Genomic DNA, 6274 nt, shown 5'->3' with positions numbered 1-6274 from the left:
AAGTGCGCAAGCGGAGGCTCAGAGAGTGAGTGACTGCACGTGGGCGGGGAAGGGCCTGGTGTTGAATGACAGCACAAGTGTGCGGGCTGGGGACCCAGTGAGTGACAGCACAAGTGTGCGGGCGGGGCCGGGGCGGGGCCAAGTGAGTGACTTATGTATGCCGAATGGGGGGGGGGGGTGGTGGGCCGGGCCAGGCCTGAGTGACAGCAAGTGTGTGGGGTGGGAGGCCGGGCTGAGTGACAGCAGGGTGCTGGGCAAGACAGTGCGGTCAAAAAAGAGCGACGGCGCTGTGTGGGCGGGGCGGGAGGCGAGGCCTTGACTGAGCCACGGCACTGCGTGGGCACGCTGGGTCCGACTGAGGGCCGAATGAAAGTACGTGTGCGCCAAAGTTGGGCGCTGGGCCAGTGACAGCACGTGGGAAGCTCCGAGGGGGGCGATGGCAGGCCCCAGCCGGGCCAGGTGTCAGGCAGCTTTCCTGGGATGCTCCACTCCCAGGGCCAGCCGGTGGAACCCAGCCTGGCAGTAAAGGCATCCATCAGTGGGGTGGAGCTAGGGTACCAGAGTGGGTTCATTCACTCATCTTTTTCTTTTCTGGTCCCTAAACTCACCAGGCACACTCCTGCCTTGGGGCCTTTGCACTGCTGTTCCCTCTACCTGGATTGCTCTTCCCCGCTCTCCCCTAGGTTTGCTGCTCACTGCCTCTGGGCTTTGTCTAATGGCACCTCCTCACCACCCTATTAATCATTGTCACCACCCATCACAGGTAAATCACATCATGAAGTACACTTGACAAGGTGTTCACGGCCTGTGGCAGAGCTCTCCTGGCGCAGAATTATTCTCCCCAGGAATACCCCCAGGGCTAGCACACAGAAAGGCCAGGCACAAGTCCAGCCCTCCCCACTTAAGCTTCCTACTTCCCTCCTTCCATCTCAGTTCCCCTTGGTTGGCAGTTACTTGGTTAGAATCTTATGGCTCTCCTCAAGACCCTGCATGCCTGTCTCCCACAGGCCCAGCATGTACTAAGGGCAGGGGAGAGGGAAGGAGGGGAGGAAGGACCCTGTAGATTGACATGCACTCTGAGGAGCAGGAGCAGTGGGGAGTGGGGCTGCTGACCAGCCCTGGCTCTAGTCTGGCAAGCCTCCGTCTGGGTCTTCTCTGTCGCCGGAGCAGGCAGGGGCCTCTTGCTTTCCTCTCCAGATTGCTGGTCTGCTGAGCAGGTGCAGCACCATCTGTGCCCTTGGCCTGCTTGGAAGGAGGCCAGGCTGCCCAGGGGCGGCTTTGGCAATGACTATGTCCCTGGCACTCACTGTTCGAAGGTGGGAAGCAGGGAGCCCCCTCCGTCTACAGCTCTGAAGTCCTGGAGCTGGGAAGTAGACCTTGGGGGCCGCCATCCTGCCTCTGAGATTAGGGACACCAAACGTGGTGGGGAAGCCCTCTGAGTGCTTTGGGTTTCTGCCTCCTGTTACTAGTGTAGGACTGGGAGTAGGAGTGAGGGTGGGGAGTGAGGTAGTTGCGCTACCCAGAAAGAGGCAGCCCTTGTTCTCAAGGGTGACCTCAGACACCCTAACACAGGGGAGAGAGATGGCCCTATGATATCCTCTCCCCTTCTCCCACCCTCCTTGCTTTCCGTCCTTCCTCTGCCTTGCTCTTGGCCATCTGTCTTCCACACAACAACCGCCCCTGGGTGTGGAGGTCACCAAGGCAGAGCATAAGCTGGGTCTGGTCTGGGTGAGTCCCAAGTGCAGGGAGAGGCCACTGGGGAAGGGGTGTGGTGCCCAGGCTGAGGCAATGGCCCAGGTAAGGAACCCTCCCTCACAGGGCCATCCCCTATCTTGGGCCAGGGCAATTATTCTCCACCAGCTTCAGTTTTCTCCTTATCAAGGGAGAGGTTTGGGTTCCATGAGCCAGGAGGTCCTGTCGGACGCTGGTCCACCCCAGGCCACAAAGAGTTGGCTGTTTGCCCCAGACCCTCTGGTTCCCCCGCCCACACTGTGGGCCACCCCCTCCTTTTCCAGCTCTGCAGCCTCCCTCAGACTTTGTAGGTCGTCAGCCCCGCGACTCAACTCCCCACTCCCGCCCTACTGCTGGCAAACCTGCCCTCTGTTCTGAGGTTTGGTTTGGTGCTGGGATCATGCCTAGGAGGAGGGACATGCCTGAGCTTCTGAGCTAGTGGGCTCCCTGCAGAGTTCCGGCTGTGGGTGGGGTGCACAAGTGGGCAGGCCCAAAGCTCCGGGTCACCTCCCTCCCCAGGTGGGGTGGTGGGGAGCTTCATTCCTTCCTCAGTTCACTTCGCTCAGCCCATGGCACCCAGCCTTGGAGTTGTAGGGCACCGAGCCCGAGCGGAGCAGAGCTGGGGGAGCTGGAGGATCAGGGCCTTGTGTCCGCCAGAACCAGATGAAGGTCAGGGCGGCTCTCCCCCCTGTTCTTCTAGGGGACTCCTCTTGGGCAGCTCCTCTTTGGTTTTAGGCACAGGGACATGGGTTGGGCAGGACTGACTTCACCTGGCCACCAGGGCCTGAGTTTGGTCAGGGCTCACACAGGGTGCAGTGGGTACCTGCCCGCTTGCCTAAGGGGGTGCACTTGTGAATGGGTAGGAGGCGGGTTGGGTGTGTGAAAAACCCGGAGAGGCCCAGAGGGCAGCAAGCAGTCTACTGGTGGAAGGCAGGGGGCCAGGGTGGCCAGGGACCAACCCTGGGGGCTCATACTCTGTGTTTAGGGATTTTCAGCTTAGAATAAAAGGGGGGCACTGACTGCTTTCAGCAGACAGGTGAAGTTATTATAACTTTAGAATAATCATGTAAATATTTACTTTAGAATAATGCTGCAGTTACACAGTGAAATAAGTATTACTGTTATGCAGGTTCATATAAAATTGCATGCAGATATATAATCCACACATCCATGGTCTGATGAAGCAGGGCCTGTCTCAGAGCAGGCAAGGACGCAGCAGCTTAGCAGGTGCTGGACAGATGGCCAGAAACATGCGTGCCCCGAAGCCAGAACCTGTGGAAATGCCACCTTCCATGGTGAAGGGACTCAAGGTGGGAGAGGATCTAATGTGATCTCAGGAGTCCTTAAAAGCAGAGAGCGATGGACCAGTGGCAGAGAAATTTGGCAAGGGGGTGAGACCTGAGAAATTCAGGGTGACTGAGGGACCAACACATAGGTGTTTGTTCTGAGGTGCAGGGGCCAGCAGCCAGAGGGAATGGGACCTCAGTCCTCCAGTGGCAAGAAACTGGATTCTGCCAAGGACCAGAGTGAGTTTGCAGCAGTTGCCACCCCCCAACCCTCACTGCAGTGGGTAAGGGCCAGCCCAGCTGACACTGTGTTGTTAGCCTCTGTGACCAGGAGTGGATGACTTGGCCCAGCTATTTAGGTGGCCACTCAGACCTCAAGAAACAGTGAGGTGATAAATCTAAGCTGTTTCAGTCACTAAGTTTGCAGTAACTTGTTTGCGGGAGGGCGGGGGGGGGGGGGATGCTATTAGAGATTAAGAGCATTTGGGTTGGGTAACTCGGCAATACCAGCTGGTGTTAACCAAGTGTGGGCTTGGCTCCTGGCACTGGGCCAAGGGCCTGTTCACATGGCCCCAGCCCACCAGGGGCTCTGGTGGCACGCAGATCCACTTTATGAGTGAGAGTCAGGGCTGTGTGGCAAGGGGACAGCCAGATGTGAACCAAGTTCCTTGGGCTGCACCAAGGGGCACGTTTTCCCCCAGGGTTCAGTTGCCATATGGTGGGTGGGGGCCTAGAGGGAGGGTGGGCATAGAGGGGAGGGGGAAGCATGCGCAGGTGTTCAGGGGGTGCTGGACCAGATGGAGGAGATCCCAACACAAGGCGTTGGCCTGGACAGAGGACAGGCTCCCTGTCGACCTGAGCTGGGGTGTCTGTGGCCATCCTGGGGAAGGTGCCTAGTGGGCAGTTGCACACGACCACAGTGAAGGCCAAAAGGTCCTTCCTGAGGCTCATGCACTGCTCTCGCACCCCCCCCCATGGTTGGTCCCTTTGGGCCCCCATTTTCCAGGCAAGGACCTGGAAGCTCAAGGAGGCCAATACAAGTAGACCCTGGCCAGAAGCCCAGGCCCACCAGCTGCAGAGCCCCTCCCTTTCCCCTCCCTTTCCACATCCAAACCGAGGTAGGCACTTCCTCCTTCCCTCCCCCTTTTCTTTCTTTCTCCCCTGTCCCCCTGGACTGCCCTCCTGCTCTCCTGCAGCCCCTCTGTGCCAGCCCCTTCCAGGCTCTGGGCTTCAGTGCTGAGGAAAGTCCTCTCAGGGCCGCTCTCCCGGAGGAGTTGGAGCACCAACAAACCCTAAGGAGGTGAAGTCGTGTAAGCGTGTTTTCAGTGAAGCCAGGTAAACGTGTGCGCAGATGGGCAAGGAGTTAGGGGGAGGGGATGAAGGGATGGAGCAGATCTGGAAGGGTCTTGAACCCTGGCCTGGGGCCCCCTGGCCTGGACGGGCAGTGTGGCCTTTCAGAGAGCTTCCCAGCCTTTAAAGGTGTCCCAGGGTCAGAGAGGATGGCAAGGAGGGCTGGAGTGCCAGGCATCCAGGGGATGGGGAGAGCGGGGCGTGTGAGGCTAGGACAGTGGCTCTTGGACCCAGCGCCTGGTCTGGGGAGTGCAGGGGTGTCACTGTCCCGTCCAGTCCTCACACGCCCCCTGGCGGCCACAGGGCACAGTACAGGCAGAGGCCTCCTTGGACGGTCCAAGTCCAAGGCAGCACACGTCAGGTCTGGGGGCCTTGCCTTTGTCAGAAGCCCAGTGACACCCCAAACGAATGCAGAATAGTCATTCTAAAACTATGTTTTTACTCTTGAGAGCTCAAAAAATGGTTGGGCAGATAGCAGGTAAAAGCTGTGGGGCCCTGAGGCCCTGAGGACTTGGAGGCGAGGAGCCAACAGCGGCAGATGCAATGTGACCCTTGGTCCTCGTTCTACAGGGAGCTGGGCCAGAGGGACGCTGGATGGCAGGTTCAGTCCTGGACTCCCACCAGGGCTTTCCCTGAGCTCCAAGCCCCCTGGGACCGGGGCTTGGGACCCATCTCTCGTCCTGCTGAGCAGTCGCCTACCCAGCACCCCTGACGCAGGGATGGAGAACCTGGCAGGTGGCCAGGCTTTCCTGTGTCTGTCAGGTGATAATCAGCCCCAGCCGGATTTGGCCCCAGTACTGGGAGAGGGGACTGGGCCAGGGTGGCAGGGCAGGGAAGGGGGAGGGCCTGGTTCCAGTGGGTCAGGCCATGCCTGCTGGCATCAGCAGAGGGCAGTGTGGCTCCAGGGAAGCCAGGTGGATGCAGGAGGCAAGTCGAGTTGAGAGGAAGGAGGCTGTAGCCTGGTCCTCCCTCTTGCAAGGCTTGAGCTTAGGGGGCAGCTGGGAGGGATGATGGGCCCTTCTCGCCCCCACCCTGGACACACTTGCCCCCTACACACTCCTCTGGAAATGCAGTCCCCACTGTGACCCTGTACCCCTCTGTCCCTCCCAGGGTGAAGGGACCCCAGCCAAGACCCCTGTGGCACATCCACCCCAGAGAGGGCCTTGGGCTGCAGGAACCTCCCAAGGCCCTGGCCAGGTGGAAGCAACCTGCCTGAGGTCTTACCCTGGCCCTGCAGGCAGCCTGGCCCCCTCCCCATGGCTGGGCCAAATGTGGTGGGACAGTTAGGGGCAACCAGGCCAGCAGGGGCTGGGGGGGTATGGCATTTGCCAAGTGGCACTGTTATGGACCAAGCCAGGTCAGCCCAGGCCTGGCCTTGGTGAGGGGGGCTGGAGGATCAGTGAGGCTCGGGGGAGTAGGACTAGCCACAGTGATACCAGGTGCGCAGATAGGACCAGGTGGAGGGGACGCCAGGGAACGGAGGCCGGGCTCCGAGGGTCAAACTTTAAGCAATTTGTAAGTCATAAGAACTGCCCTGAGACTCAGTTTTGGTGGAAAAACCCTCACCAAGATGTGCCAGGGCCAAGCTGGGGCCACCATGCACCTGAGACCCTGGGGCAGGGTGCAGGCCCTCTGTCTTTCATATGCAGAGCCTCAGGGTGCTGTGGACCCAGGATAGGGTGGGTGTGGGCAGCTGCCCTCTGAGCTGGGCAGGAAGGTGAGGAGGGCAGGGAGGAGTGGCACGGGCCCCAGACAAGTTGTTGGGGGAACTGGGTGGGGCGGGACAAAGGCAGTGTGAGAGCCCCCTCGGGTGTGTGCACCAGGCTGGGCCTCCATCCCCAGCGACTTCACCCCCTGGCAGCCTGTGCCTGGGGCCCTGGCAGTAATTGTCCTGGCCTGGCTTCACA

Source organism: Desmodus rotundus, chromosome 12, assembly GCF_022682495.2.
Source record: "Desmodus rotundus isolate HL8 chromosome 12, HLdesRot8A.1, whole genome shotgun sequence".
NCBI lineage: Eukaryota > Metazoa > Chordata > Mammalia > Chiroptera > Phyllostomidae > Desmodus > Desmodus rotundus.
This window is presented reverse-complemented; position numbering follows the sequence as displayed.